Consider the following 22,074-nt stretch of genomic DNA (forward strand, 5'->3'; position numbering starts at 1 on the left):
CGGCCACTAGGCGGCAGCATTTCTCCATTCCCAAATCTGGTTACTAGGGCAGCAGAGCCCTTCTGGAATCCCTGTTCCTAAGTTGTAAATTGAAATGGAATGTGCCAGGAGAAACCCCCATAAGTTTATGTTACATTATTTCCTGTTTGTTGTTTTAGTTTTTTTTTAATTGGGGTAATGATTAGAATATTGTTTGTGCTAGGTGTAGACAATCTGGTTCATTTGTGCATAACATATATATATCTATCTATATCTATATCTATATCTATATCTATATATATTCATCTACAGATCCACTTCCCATGTAAATTATGGCAGAGTGTTCCATAGACCTCCCTTACTATACGGTCGGTCTTTTGATATATGTATTTATTAGGTATTTGTACACGTATGGTAACCCTAATCTCTAATTTTTCCATTCCCCCCACCTTTCCTTTTAGACAAGCATAGTTTGTTTTCTAAGTGTGTGAGTGTCTTTCTCTGTGCAAATAAGTTCATTTGTGTCAGTTGTTCGATAACGCCTATAAGTGATATCATAGGATATGTCTTTTGCTTTCCGACTTACCTCATGTTCTGTGATTATCTCTAGGCTCAACTATGGTGCCTCAAAGAGCAGTGTTTCATTGTTTTTCATGGCTAATATTCTATTGTGTACATGAACCACTTCTTCTTTTTCAACTGATATGGTGATGGACATTTTGGTTGCTTCCGTGTCTTGGCTATTGTGAAAATTCCTGCAGTGCAGCTGTTGAAGCCTGTGCCTTCTCGACTCTGGACTTGTCAGGTGAGAGTCTCAGCGGTGGGCCTGCTGAACGGAATGGTGGCTCAATTTTTACTTTTAAACGCAGCTCCTTTCTATTCTCATTATTGGCTGTCACCACTTTACATCTCACCAGCAGCTAGAGGGTACACAGTTCTCTAAAACCCCTTCAGCATGTAATGTTTGTAGACTTTTAGTTGATGGTAGTTGACATGTGTGAGTTGAAACCTTTTTGGAGGTTAGATCTGCATGAGTGTAATAATTACTGATGTGGAGCTTTTATCCATTTTCCTCTTTTTTGAAAGTGAGTGAGTAAAACTTAGCCCTCCATACAATCTCCTTGAAAAATTTGAGAGTTTTGAAACTTTTTGGCCATTCCCTACCTCCGCACAATTTTTTAGGGCAGGTGTCCTTTACAGCCCTGAATCCTTGTGAATGTTAAGTGACCATTAGCTGTGGGTTTAAAGCCGCTCTTGTGGGAAACGGCCACGAGGCGGCAGCCTTTCTTCATTTCCAACTCTGGGTTTTTGGGCCACAGAGCTTTCCTGGCAATCGTGTTAGTAAGCTGCGAATTAGAGTGGAATGTGCCAGCGCAAACACCCAAGGGCTTATATCTCCTAAATTGTTGTTTGTTATTTAAATTTAATTTTTTAAATTATCAGAGCAAATTTGATCAAAATGTAGATTCTCCTAGGTGTACAGTTTCTGGTTCATCCTATCAGTGTATCTGTCTATTCCTGTTTGGATCCTTTCCCGTGTATGTTATTATAGAGTGTTGAGTAGACCGCTCTTCGTATTCCCTAGGTATTTTGTGATTATATATTTCCTATGTATTAGTATATGTCTGTTAACCCCCATATCCTAATTCATACAATCCTTACACCTTTCCATTTGGTTAAACATAATTTGGTGTTCTGAATTTATGTGTGTCCTTCTCTTGGGGATTATTTCATGAGTATCAATTTTTAGGTAACACCTATAAGTGACGTCATAGGATGTCGGCCTTTCGGTTGCTTTCTTACTTCAAGTTGGGTGATTATCTCTTGGTCCTTCTATGGTGGTGCCAACGGCACAGTTCTGTGCTTTTTCATGGCTAATATTCCATTGTGTACATGGGCGACTTCTTCTTGGTGCATTTTTCTGTTGATGGACATTTTGGTTTCTTCCAGGTCCTGGCTATGGTACATTTTGCTGCAGTGCGGGATTGCCCACCTGTGTCTTTTTGATTCTGGTCTACTCCAGTGATAGTCCCATGAGTGGGCCTACCACATCACATGGTAGCTCCATTATTACCCTTAAACGCACCTCCATTCTGCTCTCACTACTGGCTCTTACCAGGTTACATCCCACCGGCAGCTAAAGGGTACGCAGTTCTCTAAAACCCCTTCAGCCTTTATTGTTTGTAGACATTTTTTACTGATGATCATTCTGACGGCTGTGAGGTGAACGTTTGTGTACACTGGATTTGCATGGCTTTATTAATTCCTGCTGTTCAGCCTTTTTCCATTCCCGTTTTTTTAAGAAAAAAGAAATAAAGAAAAAGAAACAGAAGACAAATGTGCATAAATTATGCCTCTTGAAACTGTCGGTTTGAAATATGGACGCCTTTTGAATTTTTTGGTCGACATACGACCCCAGGATTGGTTTTCCGGGCAGGTGTGATTTACAGGCCTGCAAGTATTTTGAATATCAACTGACCATTGATGCTGGGATGAAAGCTGCTGTTGTGTGAAACGCCCACAAGGTGGCAGCAGTTCTACTTTACCAAATCTGGTGACTAGGGCAACAGAGCCTCAATGGAAGTCGTGTTCTAGGTTGTAATTTAGAATGGAATGTGCCAGGAAAAAGCCCCTTAAGTAGATGTCTCCCTACTTCTTGTTCATTTTTTTAAATTTAATTTTTATGTTTACCACAGCAAGTTTGATTACAAAGTTTGGCTTGTTCTAGGTGTGCAAGATGTGGTTCTTTGACACATACACATATGTCTTTTCTTCCTGGAATCCTTTTCCCATGTACGTTATGACAGAACGTTGAGTAGTCTTCTCTTGGTATTCCGTAGGTCTTTGGTGATTATATATTTCCCCTGTGTTTGTATACGTCTGTTAACCCTGATATGCTAATGTATCCAATCCTCACAAATTTCCATTGGGGAACCATAAGTTTGTTTAATGAATCTGTGGTTGGCCTTCTCTGTGGAAATATCTTCACTGGTATGAATTTATAGGTAATACCTATAAGTGATATCATAGGATATGTGTCTTTTCTCTTTCTGACATACTACAAGTTGTGTGATTACCTCTAGACTCATCTACGGTGCTGCAAATGGCATCGTGTCCTTTATTTCCTTGGCTAATACTCTGTCTGTACATGTACCAGTTCTTCTTTGTCCACTCATCTGTTGATGGACTTTTTGGTTGCTTCCATGACTTGGCTATTGTAATGCTGCGGCAATGCACATTTGCCTGCCTGTGTCTTTCCAATTCTGTCTTCTTAGGTTATAGGCCCAGGAGTGGGCCTGCTGGATCATATGGTAGCAAAATGTTTACCTTGTAAAGGCACCTCCATTCTGTTCTCATTAGTGGCTCTTACCAGGTCACGTCCCACTTAACGTTGAGGGTATGCACTTCTGCACAACACCTTCAGCATTTATTGTTTGTAGTTTTTTTGCTGAGGTTTATTCTGACTAGTGTGAGCTGGTCCATGTTTGTGGTTGGATTTGCCTGCGTCTCATAATCCATTGAAATTGAGCTTTCTGGCATGTCCTTTTTGTCTTCAAGCTGTGCGTACAGCTTACCTCTTCAAACTGTTTTCTTGAAGTATGTGTGACATTTAGAAAGATTTTGGCCATTACGCCCCTCAAGACGTTTTGAGGGCAGGTTTCATTTACAGCCCTCCAGTACTGGTGCATATGAAGTGACCCTTAGCACAGTTTTTAAAGCTACTGTTGCAGGTCACGGACAGAGGGTGGCAGCATTTCTGCTTTTCCCAAACTTTTAACTAGGGAAACAGACTACCTTGCAGTGGTATTCCTCGGTTATAAATTAGAGTGGAATGTGCCTGGATAAACCCCGAAAAGCTGATGTTTCTTTACTTATGTTTGTTTTCTACATTGAATTTATATTTTTTTATTGGAGTCATATTCCATTGTGTACATGGACCACTTTTTCTTTGTGCATTCCTCTGTTGATGGACATTTTCATAGCTTCCAAGTGTTGGCTATGATAAATATTGCTGGAGTGTAGGATTGCCAGTCTGTGTTTTTTTTTTTTTATTTTTTGCGGTACGTGGGCCACTCACTGCCATGGCTACTCCCATTGCAGAGCACAGGCTCTGGACGCACAGGCCCAGCAGCCATAGCTCACGGGACCAGCCGCTCCGCGGCGTGTGTGATTTTCCCGAACCAGGGCATGAACCCGTGTCCCCTTCTTCGGTGGAAGACCGTCAACCACTGTGCCACTCGTGAAGTCCAGCCTGTGTCTTTTTGATTCTCATCCTCTCAGTCGATAGGCCCAGCAGTGGGCATGCTTGATTGAATGGTAGCTCAGTATTTACCTTTTCAAGGCACCTCCTTTGTGTTTTCCTTACTGGCTCTTACCATGTCCCACATTGAACCAAGGCTAGGCATTTCTCCACAACCCCTTCAGCATTTATTGTTTGCAGAATTTTTGCTGATGGCCATTCTGACTGGTGTGAGCTGATAGGACTTTTGTAATTTGGATTTGCATGTCTTTAATTCTTTCTAAGGTTCATTTTCCCACACCTTTTAAAATTTCTGTTAAAGAAAAAATGAAAAAAATGGAGAATACAATTAACGTCCTGAAATTGTCTTCTTGAAAGGTTGCCCTCAAAATTGATGTTTTGGTCAATATTCGCCCCCAGGACTGTTTTTGAGGGCAGGTGTCATTCACAGGCCTGTAATGAGTGTGAATATTTAGTGACCATTAGCACTGCGTTTAAAGCTGCTGTTGTGGTAAACGGCCACTAGGCGGCAGCATTTCTCCATTCCCAAATCTGGTTACTAGGGCAGCAGAGCCCTTCTGGAATCCCTGTTCCTAAGTTGTAAATTGAAATGGAATGTGCCAGGAGAAACCCCCATAAGTTTATGTTACATTATTTCCTGTTTGTTGTTTTAGTTTTTTTTTAATTGGGGTAATGATTAGAATATTGTTTGTGCTAGGTGTAGACAATCTGGTTCATTTGTGCATAACATATATATATCTATCTATCTATATCTATATCTATATCTATATCTATATATATTCATGTACAGATCCACTTCCCATGTAAATTATGGCAGAGTGTTCCATAGACCTCCCTTACTATACGGTCGGTCTTTTGATATATGTATTTATTAGGTATTTGTACACGTATGGTAACCCTAATCTCTAATTTTTCCATTCCCCCCACCTTTCCTTTTAGACAAGCATAGTTTGTTTTCTAAGTGTGTGAGTGTCTTTCTCTGTGCAAATAAGTTCATTTGTGTCAGTTGTTCGATAACGCCTATAAGTGATATCATAGGATATGTCTTTTGCTTTCCGACTTACCTCATGTTCTGTGATTATCTCTAGGCTCAACTATGGTGCCTCAAAGAGCAGTGTTTCATTGTTTTTCATGGCTAATATTCTATTGTGTACATGAACCACTTCTTCTTTTTCAACTGATATGGTGATGGACATTTTGGTTGCTTCCGTGTCTTGGCTATTGTGAAAATTCCTGCAGTGCAGCTGTTGAAGCCTGTGCCTTCTCGACTCTGGACTTGTCAGGTGAGAGTCTCAGCGGTGGACCTGCTGAACGGAATGGTGGCTCAATTTTTACTTTTTAAACGCAGCTCCTTTCTATTCTCATTATTGGCTGTCACCACTTTACATCTCACCAGCAGCTAGAGGGTACACAGTTCTCTAAAACCCCTTCAGCATGTAATGTTTGTAGACTTTTAGTTGATGGTAGTTGACATGTGTGAGTTGAAACCTTTTTGGAGGTTAGATCTGCATGAGTGTAATAATTACTGATGTGGAGCTTTTATCCATTTTCCTCTTTTTTGAAAGTGAGTGAGTAAAACTTAGCCCTCCATACAATCTCCTTGAAAAATTTGAGAGTTTTGAAACTTTTTGGCCATTCCCTACCTCCGCACAATTTTTTAGGGCAGGTGTCCTTTACAGCCCTGAATCCTTGTGAATGTTAAGTGACCATTAGCTGTGGGTTTAAAGCCGCTCTTGTGGGAAACGGCCACGAGGCGGCAGCATTTCTTCATTTCCAACTCTGGGTTTTTGGGCCACAGAGCTTTCCTGGCAATCGTGTTAGTAAGCTGCGAATTAGAGTGGAATGTGCCAGCGCAAACACCCAAGGGCTTATATCTCCTAAATTGTTGTTTGTTATTTAAATTTAATTTTTTAAATTATCAGAGCAAATTTGATCAAAATGTAGATTCTCCTAGGTGTACAGTTTCTGGTTCATCCTATCAGTGTATCTGTCTATTCCTGTTTGGATCCTTTCCCGTGTATGTTATTATAGAGTGTTGAGTAGACCGCTCTTCGTATTCCCTAGGTATTTTGTGATTATATATTTCCTATGTATTAGTATATGTCTGTTAACCCCCATATCCTAATTCATACAATCCTTACACCATTCCATTTGGTTAAACATAATTTGGTTTTCTGAATCTATGTGTGTCCTTCTCTTGGAGATTATTTCATGAGTATCAATTTTTAGGTAACACCTATAAGTGACGTCATAGGATGTCGGCCTTTCGGTTGCTTTCTTACTTCAAGTTGGGTGATTATCTCTTGGTCCTTCTATGGTGGTGCCAACGGCACAGTTCTGTGCTTTTTCATGGCTAATATTCCATTGTGTACATGGGCGACTTCTTCTTGGTGCATTTTTCTGTTGATGGACATTTTGGTTTCTTCCAGGTCCTGGCTATGGTACATTTTGCTGCAGTGCGGGATTGCCCGCCTGTGTCTTTTTGATTCTGGTCTACACCAGTGATAGTCCCATGAGTGGGCCTACCACATCACATGGTAGCTCCATTATTACCCTTAAACGCACCTCCATTCTGCTCTCACTACTGGCTCTTACCAGGTTACATCCCACCGGCAGCTAAAGGGTACGCAGTTCTCTAAAACCCCTTCAGCCTTTATTGTTTGTAGACATTTTTTACTGATGATCATTCTGACGGCTGTGAGGTGAACGTTTGTGTACACTGGATTTGCATGGCTTTATTAATTCCTGCTGTTCAGCCTTTTTCCATTCCCGTTTTTTTAAGAAAAAAGAAATAAAGAAAAAGAAACAGAAGACAAATGTGCATAAATTATGCCTCTTGAAACTGTCGGTTTGAAATATGGACGCCTTTTGAATTTTTTGGTCGACATACGACCCCAGGATTGGTTTTCCGGGCAGGTGTGATTTACAGGCCTGCAAGTATTTTGAATATCAACTGACCATTGATGCTGGGATGAAAGCTGCTGTTGTGTGAAACGCCCACAAGGTGGCAGCAGTTCTACTTTACCAAATCTGGTGACTAGGGCAACAGAGCCTCAATGGAAGTCGTGTTCTAGGTTGTAATTTAGAATGGAATGTGCCAGGAAAAAGCCCCTTAAGTAGATGTCTCCCTACTTCTTGTTCATTTTTTTAAATTTAATTTTTATGTTTACCACAGCAAGTTTGATTACAAAGTTTGGCTTGTTCTAGGTGTGCAAGATGTGGTTCTTTGACACATACACATATGTCTTTTCTTCCTGGAATCCTTTTCCCATGTACGTTATGACAGAACGTTGAGTAGTCTTCTCTTGGTATTCCGTAGGTCTTTGGTGATTATATATTTCCCCTGTGTTTGTATACGTCTGTTAACCCTGATATGCTAATGTATCCAATCCTCACAAATTTCCATTGGGGAACCATAAGTTTGTTTAATGAATCTGTGGTTGGCCTTCTCTGTGGAAATATCTTCACTGGTATGAATTTATAGGTAATACCTATAAGTGATATCATAGGATATGTGTCTTTTCTCTTTCTGACATACTACAAGTTGTGTGATTACCTCTAGACTCATCTACGGTGCTGCAAATGGCATCGTGTCCTTTATTTCCTTGGCTAATACTCTGTCTGTACATGTACCAGTTCTTCTTTGTCCACTCATCTGTTGATGGACTTTTTGGTTGCTTCCATGACTTGGCTATTGTAATGCTGCGGCAATGCACATTTGCCTGCCTGTGTCTTTCCAATTCTGTCTTCTTAGGTTATAGGCCCAGGAGTGGGCCTGCTGGATCATATGGTAGCAAAATGTTTACCTTGTAAAGGCACCTCCATTCTGTTCTCATTAGTGGCTCTTACCAGGTCACGTCCCACTTAACGTTGAGGGTATGCACTTCTGCACAACACCTTCAGCATTTATAGTTTGTAGTTTTTTTGCTGAGGTTTATTCTGACTAGTGTGAGCTGGTCCATGTTTGTGGTTGGATTTGCCTGCGTCTCATAATCCATTGAAATTGAGCTTTCTGGCATGTCCTTTTTGTCTTCAAGCTGTGCGTACAGCTTACCTCTTCAAACTGTTTTCTTGAAGTATGTGTGACATTTAGAAAGATTTTGGCCATTACGCCCCTCAAGACGTTTTGAGGGCAGGTTTCATTTACAGCCCTCCAGTACTGGTGCATATGAAGTGACCCTTAGCACAGTTTTTAAAGCTACTGTTGCAGGTCACGGACAGAGGGTGGCAGCATTTCTGCTTTTCCCAAACTTTTAACTAGGGAAACAGACTACCTTGCAGTGGTATTCCTCGGTTATAAATTAGAGTGGAATGTGCCTGGATAAACCCCGAAAAGCTGATGTTTCTTTACTTATGTTTGTTTTCTACATTGAATTTATATTTTTTTTATTGGAGTCATATTCCATTGTGTACATGGACCACTTTTTCTTTGTGCATTCCTCTGTTGATGGACATTTTCATAGCTTCCAAGTGTTGGCTATGATAAATATTGCTGGAGTGTAGGATTGCCAGTCTGTGTTTTTTTTTTTATTTTTTGCGGTACGTGGGCCACTCACTGCCATGGCTACTCCCATTGCAGAGCACAGGCTCTGGACGCACAGGCCCAGCAGCCATAGCTCACGGGACCAGCCGCTCCGCGGCGTGTGTGATTTTCCCGAACCAGGGCATGAACCCGTGTCCCCTTCTTCGGTGGAAGACCGTCAACCACTGTGCCACTAGTGAAGTCCAGCCTGTGTCTTTTTGATTCTCATCCTCTCAGTCGATAGGCCCAGCAGTGGGCATGCTTGATTGAATGGTAGCTCAGTATTTACCTTTTCAAGGCACCTCCTTTGTGTTTTCCTTACTGGCTCTTACCATGTCCCACATTGAACCAAGGCTAGGCATTTCTCCACAACCCCTTCAGCATTTATTGTTTGCAGAATTTTTGCTGATGGCCATTCTGACTGGTGTGAGCTGATAGGACTTTTGTAATTTGGATTTGCATGTCTTTAATTCTTTCTAAGGTTCATTTTCCCACACCTTTTAAAATTTCTGTTAAAGAAAAAATGAAAAAAATGGAGAATACAATTAACGTCCTGAAATTGTCTTCTTGAAAGGTTGCCCTCAAAATTGATGTTTTGGTCAATATTCGCCCCCAGGACTGTTTTTGAGGGCAGGTGTCATTCACAGGCCTGTAATGAGTGTGAATATTTAGTGACCATTAGCACTGCGTTTAAAGCTGCTGTTGTGGTAAACGGCCACTAGGCGGCAGCATTTCTCCATTCCCAAATCTGGTTACTAGGGCAGCAGAGCCCTTCTGGAATCCCTGTTCCTAAGTTGTAAATTGAAATGGAATGTGCCAGGAGAAACCCCCATAAGTTTATGTTACATTATTTCCTGTTTGTTGTTTTAGTTTTTTTTTAATTGGGGTAATGATTAGAATATTGTTTGTGCTAGGTGTAGACAATCTGGTTCATTTGTGCATAACATATATATATCTATCTATATCTATATCTATATCTATATATATTCATGTACAGATCCACTTCCCATGTAAATTATGGCAGAGTGTTCCATAGACCTCCCTTACTATACGGTCGGTCTTTTGATATATGTATTTATTAGGTATTTGTACACGTATGGTAACCCTAATCTCTAATTTTTCCATTCCCCCCACCTTTCCTTTTAGACAAGCATAGTTTGTTTTCTAAGTGTGTGAGTGTCTTTCTCTGTGCAAATAAGTTCATTTGTGTCAGTTGTTCGATAACGCCTATAAGTGATATCATAGGATATGTCTTTTGCTTTCCGACTTACCTCATGTTCTGTGATTATCTCTAGGCTCAACTATGGTGCCTCAAAGAGCAGTGTTTCATTGTTTTTCATGGCTAATATTCTATTGTGTACATGAACCACTTCTTCTTTTTCAACTGATATGGTGATGGACATTTTGGTTGCTTCCGTGTCTTGGCTATTGTGAAAATTCCTGCAGTGCAGCTGTTGAAGCCTGTGCCTTCTCGACTCTGGACTTGTCAGGTGAGAGTCTCAGCGGTGGGCCTGCTGAACGGAATGGTGGCTCAATTTTTACTTTTAAACGCAGCTCCTTTCTATTCTCATTATTGGCTGTCACCACTTTACATCTCACCAGCAGCTAGAGGGTACACAGTTCTCTAAAACCCCTTCAGCATGTAATGTTTGTAGACTTTTAGTTGATGGTAGTTGACATGTGTGAGTTGAAACCTTTTTGGAGGTTAGATCTGCATGAGTGTAATAATTACTGATGTGGAGCTTTTATCCATTTTCCTCTTTTTTGAAAGTGAGTGAGTAAAACTTAGCCCTCCATACAATCTCCTTGAAAAATTTGAGAGTTTTGAAACTTTTTGGCCATTCCCTACCTCCGCACAATTTTTTAGGGCAGGTGTCCTTTACAGCCCTGAATCCTTGTGAATGTTAAGTGACCATTAGCTGTGGGTTTAAAGCCGCTCTTGTGGGAAACGGCCACGAGGCGGCAGCCTTTCTTCATTTCCAACTCTGGGTTTTTGGGCCACAGAGCTTTCCTGGCAATCGTGTTAGTAAGCTGCGAATTAGAGTGGAATGTGCCAGCGCAAACACCCAAGGGCTTATATCTCCTAAATTGTTGTTTGTTATTTAAATTTAATTTTTTAAATTATCAGAGCAAATTTGATCAAAATGTAGATTCTCCTAGGTGTACAGTTTCTGGTTCATCCTATCAGTGTATCTGTCTATTCCTGTTTGGATCCTTTCCCGTGTATGTTATTATAGAGTGTTGAGTAGACCGCTCTTCGTATTCCCTAGGTATTTTGTGATTATATATTTCCTATGTATTAGTATATGTCTGTTAACCCCCATATCCTAATTCATACAATCCTTACACCTTTCCATTTGGTTAAACATAATTTGGTGTTCTGAATTTATGTGTGTCCTTCTCTTGGGGATTATTTCATGAGTATCAATTTTTAGGTAACACCTATAAGTGACGTCATAGGATGTCGGCCTTTCGGTTGCTTTCTTACTTCAAGTTGGGTGATTATCTCTTGGTCCTTCTATGGTGGTGCCAACGGCACAGTTCTGTGCTTTTTCATGGCTAATATTCCATTGTGTACATGGGCGACTTCTTCTTGGTGCATTTTTCTGTTGATGGACATTTTGGTTTCTTCCAGGTCCTGGCTATGGTACATTTTGCTGCAGTGCGGGATTGCCCACCTGTGTCTTTTTGATTCTGGTCTACTCCAGTGATAGTCCCATGAGTGGGCCTACCACATCACATGGTAGCTCCATTATTACCCTTAAACGCACCTCCATTCTGCTCTCACTACTGGCTCTTACCAGGTTACATCCCACCGGCAGCTAAAGGGTACGCAGTTCTCTAAAACCCCTTCAGCCTTTATTGTTTGTAGACATTTTTTACTGATGATCATTCTGACGGCTGTGAGGTGAACGTTTGTGTACACTGGATTTGCATGGCTTTATTAATTCCTGCTGTTCAGCCTTTTTCCATTCCCGTTTTTTTAAGAAAAAAGAAATAAAGAAAAAGAAACAGAAGACAAATGTGCATAAATTATGCCTCTTGAAACTGTCGGTTTGAAATATGGACGCCTTTTGAATTTTTTGGTCGACATACGACCCCAGGATTGGTTTTCCGGGCAGGTGTGATTTACAGGCCTGCAAGTATTTTGAATATCAACTGACCATTGATGCTGGGATGAAAGCTGCTGTTGTGTGAAACGCCCACAAGGTGGCAGCAGTTCTACTTTACCAAATCTGGTGACTAGGGCAACAGAGCCTCAATGGAAGTCGTGTTCTAGGTTGTAATTTAGAATGGAATGTGCCAGGAAAAAGCCCCTTAAGTAGATGTCTCCCTACTTCTTGTTCATTTTTTTAAATTTAATTTTTATGTTTACCACAGCAAGTTTGATTACAAAGTTTGGCTTGTTCTAGGTGTGCAAGATGTGGTTCTTTGACACATACACATATGTCTTTTCTTCCTGGAATCCTTTTCCCATGTACGTTATGACAGAACGTTGAGTAGTCTTCTCTTGGTATTCCGTAGGTCTTTGGTGATTATATATTTCCCCTGTGTTTGTATACGTCTGTTAACCCTGATATGCTAATGTATCCAATCCTCACAAATTTCCATTGGGGAACCATAAGTTTGTTTAATGAATCTGTGGTTGGCCTTCTCTGTGGAAATATCTTCACTGGTATGAATTTATAGGTAATACCTATAAGTGATATCATAGGATATGTGTCTTTTCTCTTTCTGACATACTACAAGTTGTGTGATTACCTCTAGACTCATCTACGGTGCTGCAAATGGCATCGTGTCCTTTATTTCCTTGGCTAATACTCTGTCTGTACATGTACCAGTTCTTCTTTGTCCACTCATCTGTTGATGGACTTTTTGGTTGCTTCCATGACTTGGCTATTGTAATGCTGCGGCAATGCACATTTGCCTGCCTGTGTCTTTCCAATTCTGTCTTCTTAGGTTATAGGCCCAGGAGTGGGCCTGCTGGATCATATGGTAGCAAAATGTTTACCTTGTAAAGGCACCTCCATTCTGTTCTCATTAGTGGCTCTTACCAGGTCACGTCCCACTTAACGTTGAGGGTATGCACTTCTGCACAACACCTTCAGCATTTATTGTTTGTAGTTTTTTTGCTGAGGTTTATTCTGACTAGTGTGAGCTGGTCCATGTTTGTGGTTGGATTTGCCTGCGTCTCATAATCCATTGAAATTGAGCTTTCTGGCATGTCCTTTTTGTCTTCAAGCTGTGCGTACAGCTTACCTCTTCAAACTGTTTTCTTGAAGTATGTGTGACATTTAGAAAGATTTTGGCCATTACGCCCCTCAAGACGTTTTGAGGGCAGGTTTCATTTACAGCCCTCCAGTACTGGTGCATATGAAGTGACCCTTAGCACAGTTTTTAAAGCTACTGTTGCAGGTCACGGACAGAGGGTGGCAGCATTTCTGCTTTTCCCAAACTTTTAACTAGGGAAACAGACTACCTTGCAGTGGTATTCCTCGGTTATAAATTAGAGTGGAATGTGCCTGGATAAACCCCGAAAAGCTGATGTTTCTTTACTTATGTTTGTTTTCTACATTGAATTTATATTTTTTTATTGGAGTCATATTCCATTGTGTACATGGACCACTTTTTCTTTGTGCATTCCTCTGTTGATGGACATTTTCATAGCTTCCAAGTGTTGGCTATGATAAATATTGCTGGAGTGTAGGATTGCCAGTCTGTGTTTTTTTTTTTTTATTTTTTGCGGTACGTGGGCCACTCACTGCCATGGCTACTCCCATTGCAGAGCACAGGCTCTGGACGCACAGGCCCAGCAGCCATAGCTCACGGGACCAGCCGCTCCGCGGCGTGTGTGATTTTCCTGAACCAGGGCATGAACCCGTGTCCCCTTCTTCGGTGGAAGACCGTCAACCACTGTGCCACTCGTGAAGTCCAGCCTGTGTCTTTTTGATTCTCATCCTCTCAGTCGATAGGCCCAGCAGTGGGCATGCTTGATTGAATGGTAGCTCAGTATTTACCTTTTCAAGGCACCTCCTTTGTGTTTTCCTTACTGGCTCTTACCATGTCCCACATTGAACCAAGGCTAGGCATTTCTCCACAACCCCTTCAGCATTTATTGTTTGCAGAATTTTTGCTGATGGCCATTCTGACTGGTGTGAGCTGATAGGACTTTTGTAATTTGGATTTGCATGTCTTTAATTCTTTCTAAGGTTCATTTTCCCACACCTTTTAAAATTTCTGTTAAAGAAAAAATGAAAAAAATGGAGAATACAATTAACGTCCTGAAATTGTCTTCTTGAAAGGTTGCCCTCAAAATTGATGTTTTGGTCAATATTCGCCCCCAGGACTGTTTTTGAGGGCAGGTGTCATTCACAGGCCTGTAATGAGTGTGAATATTTAGTGACCATTAGCACTGCGTTTAAAGCTGCTGTTGTGGTAAACGGCCACTAGGCGGCAGCATTTCTCCATTCCCAAATCTGGTTACTAGGGCAGCAGAGCCCTTCTGGAATCCCTGTTCCTAAGTTGTAAATTGAAATGGAATGTGCCAGGAGAAACCCCCATAAGTTTATGTTACATTATTTCCTGTTTGTTGTTTTAGTTTTTTTTTAATTGGGGTAATGATTAGAATATTGTTTGTGCTAGGTGTAGACAATCTGGTTCATTTGTGCATAACATATATATATCTATCTATCTATATCTATATCTATATCTATATCTATATATATTCATGTACAGATCCACTTCCCATGTAAATTATGGCAGAGTGTTCCATAGACCTCCCTTACTATACGGTCGGTCTTTTGATATATGTATTTATTAGGTATTTGTACACGTATGGTAACCCTAATCTCTAATTTTTCCATTCCCCCCACCTTTCCTTTTAGACAAGCATAGTTTGTTTTCTAAGTGTGTGAGTGTCTTTCTCTGTGCAAATAAGTTCATTTGTGTCAGTTGTTCGATAACGCCTATAAGTGATATCATAGGATATGTCTTTTGCTTTCCGACTTACCTCATGTTCTGTGATTATCTCTAGGCTCAACTATGGTGCCTCAAAGAGCAGTGTTTCATTGTTTTTCATGGCTAATATTCTATTGTGTACATGAACCACTTCTTCTTTTTCAACTGATATGGTGATGGACATTTTGGTTGCTTCCGTGTCTTGGCTATTGTGAAAATTCCTGCAGTGCAGCTGTTGAAGCCTGTGCCTTCTCGACTCTGGACTTGTCAGGTGAGAGTCTCAGCGGTGGACCTGCTGAACGGAATGGTGGCTCAATTTTTACTTTTTAAACGCAGCTCCTTTCTATTCTCATTATTGGCTGTCACCACTTTACATCTCACCAGCAGCTAGAGGGTACACAGTTCTCTAAAACCCCTTCAGCATGTAATGTTTGTAGACTTTTAGTTGATGGTAGTTGACATGTGTGAGTTGAAACCTTTTTGGAGGTTAGATCTGCATGAGTGTAATAATTACTGATGTGGAGCTTTTATCCATTTTCCTCTTTTTTGAAAGTGAGTGAGTAAAACTTAGCCCTCCATACAATCTCCTTGAAAAATTTGAGAGTTTTGAAACTTTTTGGCCATTCCCTACCTCCGCACAATTTTTTAGGGCAGGTGTCCTTTACAGCCCTGAATCCTTGTGAATGTTAAGTGACCATTAGCTGTGGGTTTAAAGCCGCTCTTGTGGGAAACGGCCACGAGGCGGCAGCATTTCTTCATTTCCAACTCTGGGTTTTTGGGCCACAGAGCTTTCCTGGCAATCGTGTTAGTAAGCTGCGAATTAGAGTGGAATGTGCCAGCGCAAACACCCAAGGGCTTATATCTCCTAAATTGTTGTTTGTTATTTAAATTTAATTTTTTAAATTATCAGAGCAAATTTGATCAAAATGTAGATTCTCCTAGGTGTACAGTTTCTGGTTCATCCTATCAGTGTATCTGTCTATTCCTGTTTGGATCCTTTCCCGTGTATGTTATTATAGAGTGTTGAGTAGACCGCTCTTCGTATTCCCTAGGTATTTTGTGATTATATATTTCCTATGTATTAGTATATGTCTGTTAACCCCCATATCCTAATTCATACAATCCTTACACCATTCCATTTGGTTAAACATAATTTGGTTTTCTGAATCTATGTGTGTCCTTCTCTTGGAGATTATTTCATGAGTATCAATTTTTAGGTAACACCTATAAGTGACGTCATAGGATGTCGGCCTTTCAGTTGCTTTCTTACTTCAAGTTGGGTGATTATCTCTTGGTCCTTCTATGGTGGTGCCAACGGCACAGTTCTGTGCTTTTTCATGGCTAATATTCCATTGTGTACATGGGCGACTTCTTCTTGGTGCATTTTTCTGTTGATGGACATTTTGGTTTCTTCCAGGTCCTGGCTATGGTACATTTTGCTGCAGTGCGGGATTGCCCGCCTGTGTCTTTTTGATTCTGGTCTACACCAGTGATAGTCCCATGAGTGGGCCTACCACATCACATGGTAGCTCCATTATTACCCTTAAACGCACCTCCATTCTGCTCTCACTACTGGCTCTTACCAGGTTACATCCCACCGGCAGCTAAAGGGTACGCAGTTCTCTAAAACCCCTTCAGCCTTTATTGTTTGTAGACATTTTTTACTGATGATCATTCTGACGGCTGTGAGGTGAACGTTTGTGTACACTGGATTTGCATGGCTTTATTAATTCCTGCTGTTCAGCCTTTTTCCATTCCCGTTTTTTTAAGAAAAAAGAAATAAAGAAAAAGAAACAGAAGACAAATGTGCATAAATTATGCCTCTTGAAACTGTCGGTTTGAAATATGGACGCCTTTTGAATTTTTTGGTCGACATACGACCCCAGGATTGGTTTTCCGGGCAGGTGTGATTTACAGGCCTGCAAGTATTTTGAATATCAACTGACCATTGATGCTGGGATGAAAGCTGCTGTTGTGTGAAACGCCCACAAGGTGGCAGCAGTTCTACTTTACCAAATCTGGTGACTAGGGCAACAGAGCCTCAATGGAAGTCGTGTTCTAGGTTGTAATTTAGAATGGAATGTGCCAGGAAAAAGCCCCTTAAGTAGATGTCTCCCTACTTCTTGTTCATTTTTTTAAATTTAATTTTTATGTTTACCACAGCAAGTTTGATTACAAAGTTTGGCTTGTTCTAGGTGTGCAAGATGTGGTTCTTTGACACATACACATATGTCTTTTCTTCCTGGAATCCTTTTCCCATGTACGTTATGACAGAACGTTGAGTAGTCTTCTCTTGGTATTCCGTAGGTCTTTGGTGATTATATATTTCCCCTGTGTTTGTATACGTCTGTTAACCCTGATATGCTAATGTATCCAATCCTCACAAATTTCCATTGGGGAACCATAAGTTTGTTTAATGAATCTGTGGTTGGCCTTCTCTGTGGAAATATCTTCACTGGTATGAATTTATAGGTAATACCTATAAGTGATATCATAGGATATGTGTCTTTTCTCTTTCTGACATACTACAAGTTGTGTGATTACCTCTAGACTCATCTACGGTGCTGCAAATGGCATCGTGTCCTTTATTTCCTTGGCTAATACTCTGTCTGTACATGTACCAGTTCTTCTTTGTCCACTCATCTGTTGATGGACTTTTTGGTTGCTTCCATGACTTGGCTATTGTAATGCTGCGGCAATGCACATTTGCCTGCCTGTGTCTTTCCAATTCTGTCTTCTTAGGTTATAGGCCCAGGAGTGGGCCTGCTGGATCATATGGTAGCAAAATGTTTACCTTGTAAAGGCACCTCCATTCTGTTCTCATTAGTGGCTCTTACCAGGTCACGTCCCACTTAACGTTGAGGGTATGCACTTCTGCACAACACCTTCAGCATTTATAGTTTGTAGTTTTTTTGCTGAGGTTTATTCTGACTAGTGTGAGCTGGTCCATGTTTGTGGTTGGATTTGCCTGCGTCTCATAATCCATTGAAATTGAGCTTTCTGGCATGTCCTTTTTGTCTTCAAGCTGTGCGTACAGCTTACCTCTTCAAACTGTTTTCTTGAAGTATGTGTGACATTTAGAAAGATTTTGGCCATTACGCCCCTCAAGACATTTTGAGGGCAGGTTTCATTTACAGCCCTCCAGTACTGGTGCATATGAAGTGACCCTTAGCACAGTTTTTAAAGCTACTGTTGCAGGTCACGGACAGAGGGTGGCAGCATTTCTGCTTTTCCCAAACTTTTAACTAGGGAAACAGACTACCTTGCAGTGGTATTCCTCGGTTATAAATTAGAGTGGAATGTGCCTGGATAAACCCCGAAAAGCTGATGTTTCTTTACTTATGTTTGTTTTCTACATTGAATTTATATTTTTTTATTGGAGTCATATTCCATTGTGTACATGGACCACTTTTTCTTTGTGCATTCCTCTGTTGATGGACATTTTCATAGCTTCCAAGTGTTGGCTATGATAAATATTGCTGGAGTGTAGGATTGCCAGTCTGTGTTTTTTTTTTTTTTTTTTGCGGTACGTGGGCCACTCACTGCCATGGCTACTCCCATTGCAGAGCACAGGCTCTGGACGCACAGGCCCAGCAGCCATAGCTCACGGGACCAGCCACTCCGCAGCGTGTGTGATTTTCCCGAACCAGGGCATGAACCCGTGTCCCCTTCTTCGGTGGAAGACCGTCAACCACTGTGCCACTCGTGAAGTCCAGCCTGTGTCTTATTGATTCTCATCCTCTCAGTCGATAGGCCCAGCAGTGGGCATGCTTGATTGAATGGTAGCTCAGTATTTACCTTTTCAAGGCACCTCCTTTGTGTTTTCCTTACTGGCTCTTACCATGTCCCACATTGAACCAAGGCTAGGCATTTCTCCACAACCCCTTCAGCATTTATTGTTTGCAGAATTTTTGCTGATGGCCATTCTGACTGGTGTGAGCTGATAGGACTTTTGTAATTTGGATTTGCATGTCTTTAATTCTTTCTAAGGTTCATTTTCCCACACCTTTTAAAATTTCTGTTAAAGAAAAAATGAAAAAAATGGAGAATACAATTAACGTCCTGAAATTGTCTTCTTGAAAGGTTGCCCTCAAAATTGATGTTTTGGTCAATATTCGCCCCCAGGACTGTTTTTGAGGGCAGGTGTCATTCACAGGCCTGTAATGAGTGTGAATATTTAGTGACCATTAGCACTGCGTTTAAAGCTGCTGTTGTGGTAAACGGCCACTAGGCGGCAGCATTTCTCCATTCCCAAATCTGGTTACTAGGGCAGCAGAGCCCTTCTGGAATCCCTGTTCCTAAGTTGTAAATTGAAATGGAATGTGCCAGGAGAAACCCCCATAAGTTTATGTTACATTATTTCCTGTTTGTTGTTTTAGTTTTTTTTTAATTGGGGTAATGATTAGAATATTGTTTGTGCTAGGTGTAGACAATCTGGTTCATTTGTGCATAACATATATATATCTATCTATATCTATATCTATATCTATATATATTCATGTACAGATCCACTTCCCATGTAAATTATGGCAGAGTGTTCCATAGACCTCCCTTACTATACGGTCGGTCTTTTGATATATGTATTTATTAGGTATTTGTACACGTATGGTAACCCTAATCTCTAATTTTTCCATTCCCCCCACCTTTCCTTTTAGACAAGCATAGTTTGTTTTCTAAGTGTGTGAGTGTCTTTCTCTGTGCAAATAAGTTCATTTGTGTCAGTTGTTCGATAACGCCTATAAGTGATATCATAGGATATGTCTTTTGCTTTCCGACTTACCTCATGTTCTGTGATTATCTCTAGGCTCAACTATGGTGCCTCAAAGAGCAGTGTTTCATTGTTTTTCATGGCTAATATTCTATTGTGTACATGAACCACTTCTTCTTTTTCAACTGATATGGTGATGGACATTTTGGTTGCTTCCGTGTCTTGGCTATTGTGAAAATTCCTGCAGTGCAGCTGTTGAAGCCTGTGCCTTCTCGACTCTGGACTTGTCAGGTGAGAGTCTCAGCGGTGGACCTGCTGAACGGAATGGTGGCTCAATTTTTACTTTTAAACGCAGCTCCTTTCTATTCTCATTATTGGCTGTCACCACTTTACATCTCACCAGCAGCTAGAGGGTACACAGTTCTCTAAAACCCCTTCAGCATGTAATGTTTGTAGACTTTTAGTTGATGGTAGTTGACATGTGTGAGTTGAAACCTTTTTGGAGGTTAGATCTGCATGAGTGTAATAATTACTGATGTGGAGCTTTTATCCATTTTCCTCTTTTTTGAAAGTGAGTGAGTAAAACTTAGCCCTCCATACAATCTCCTTGAAAAATTTGAGAGTTTTGAAACTTTTTGGCCATTCCCTACCTCCGCACAATTTTTTAGGGCAGGTGTCCTTTACAGCCCTGAATCCTTGTGAATGTTAAGTGACCATTAGCTGTGGGTTTAAAGCCGCTCTTGTGGGAAACGGCCACGAGGTGGCAGCATTTCTTCATGTCCAACTCTGGGTTTTTGGGCAACAGAGCTTTCCTGGCAATCGTGTTAGTAAGCTGCGAATTAGAGTGGAATGTGCCAGCGCAAACACCCAAGGGCTTATATCTCCTAAATTGTTGTTTGTTATTTAAATTTAATTTTTTAAATTATCAGAGCAAATTTGATCAAAATGTAGATTCTCCTAGGTGTACAGTTTCTGGTTCATCCTATCAGTGTATCTGTCTATTCCTCTTTGGATCCTTTCCCGTGTATGTTATTATAGAGTGTTGAGTAGACCGCTCTTCGTATTCCCTAGGTATTTTGTGATTATATATTTCCTATGTATTAGTATATGTCTGTTAACCCCCATATCCTAATTCATACAATCCTTACACCATTCCATTTGGTTAAACATAATTTGGTTTTCTGAATCTATGTGTGTCCTTCTCTTGGAGATTATTTCATGAGTATCAATTTTTAGGTAACACCTATAAGTGACGTCATAGGATGTCGGCCTTTCGGTTGCTTTCTTACTTCAAGTTGGGTGATTATCTCTTGGTCCTTCTATGGTGGTGCCAACGGCACAGTTCTGTGCTTTTTCATGGCTAATATTCCATTGTGTACATGGGCGACTTCTTCTTGGTGCATTTTTCTGTTGATGGACATTTTGGTTTCTTCCAGGTCCTGGCTATGGTACATTTTGCTGCAGTGCGGGATTGCCCGCCTGTGTCTTTTTGATTCTGGTCTACACCAGTGATAGTCCCATGAGTGGGCCTACCACATCACATGGTAGCTCCATTATTACCCTTAAACGCACCTCCATTCTGCTCTCACTACTGGCTCTTACCAGGTTACATCCCACCGGCAGCTAAAGGGTACGCAGTTCTCTAAAACCCCTTCAGCCTTTATTGTTTGTAGACATTTTTTACTGATGATCATTCTGACGGCTGTGAGGTGAACGTTTGTGTACACTGGATTTGCATGGCTTTATTAATTCCTGCTGTTCAGCCTTTTTCCATTCCCGTTTTTTTAAGAAAAAAGAAATAAAGAAAAAGAAACAGAAGACAAATGTGCATAAATTATGCCTCTTGAAACTGTCGGTTTGAAATATGGACGCCTTTTGAATTTTTTGGTCGACATACGACCCCAGGATTGGTTTTCCGGGCAGGTGTGATTTACAGGCCTGCAATTATTTTGAATATCAACTGACCATTGATGCTGGGATGAAAGCTGCTGTTGTGTGAAACGCCCACAAGTTGGCAGCAGTTCTGCTTTACCAAATCTGGTGACTAGGGCAACAGAGCCACAATGGAAGTCGTGTTCTAGGTTGTAATTTAGAATGGAATGTGCCAGGAAAAAGCCCCTTAAGTAGATGTCTCCCTACTTCTTGTTCATTTTTTTAAATTTAATTTTTATGTTTACCACAGCAAGTTTGATTACAAAGTTTGGCTTGTTCTAGGTGTGCAAGATGTGGTTCTTTGACACATACACATATGTCTTTTCTTCCTGGAATCCTTTTCCCATGTACGTTATGACAGAACGTTGAGTAGTCTTCTCTTGGTATTCCGTAGGTCTTTGTTGATTATATATTTCCCCTGTGTTTGTATACGTCTGTTAACCCTGATATGCTAATGTATCCAATCCTCACAAATTTCCATTGGGGAACCATAAGTTTGTTTAATGAATCTGTGGTTGGCCTTCTCTGTGGAAATATCTTCACTGGTATGAATTTATAGGTAATACCTATAAGTGATATCATAGGATATGTGTCTTTTCTCTTTCTGACATACTACAAGTTGTGTGATTACCTCTAGACTCATCTACGGTGCTGCAAATGGCATCGTGTCCTTTATTTCCTTGGCTAATACTCTGTCTGTACATGTACCAGTTC

Source organism: Mesoplodon mirus (genome assembly GCF_964341445.2).
Source record: "Mesoplodon mirus genome assembly, chromosome: X".
Taxonomy (NCBI): domain Eukaryota; kingdom Metazoa; phylum Chordata; class Mammalia; order Artiodactyla; family Ziphiidae; genus Mesoplodon; species Mesoplodon mirus.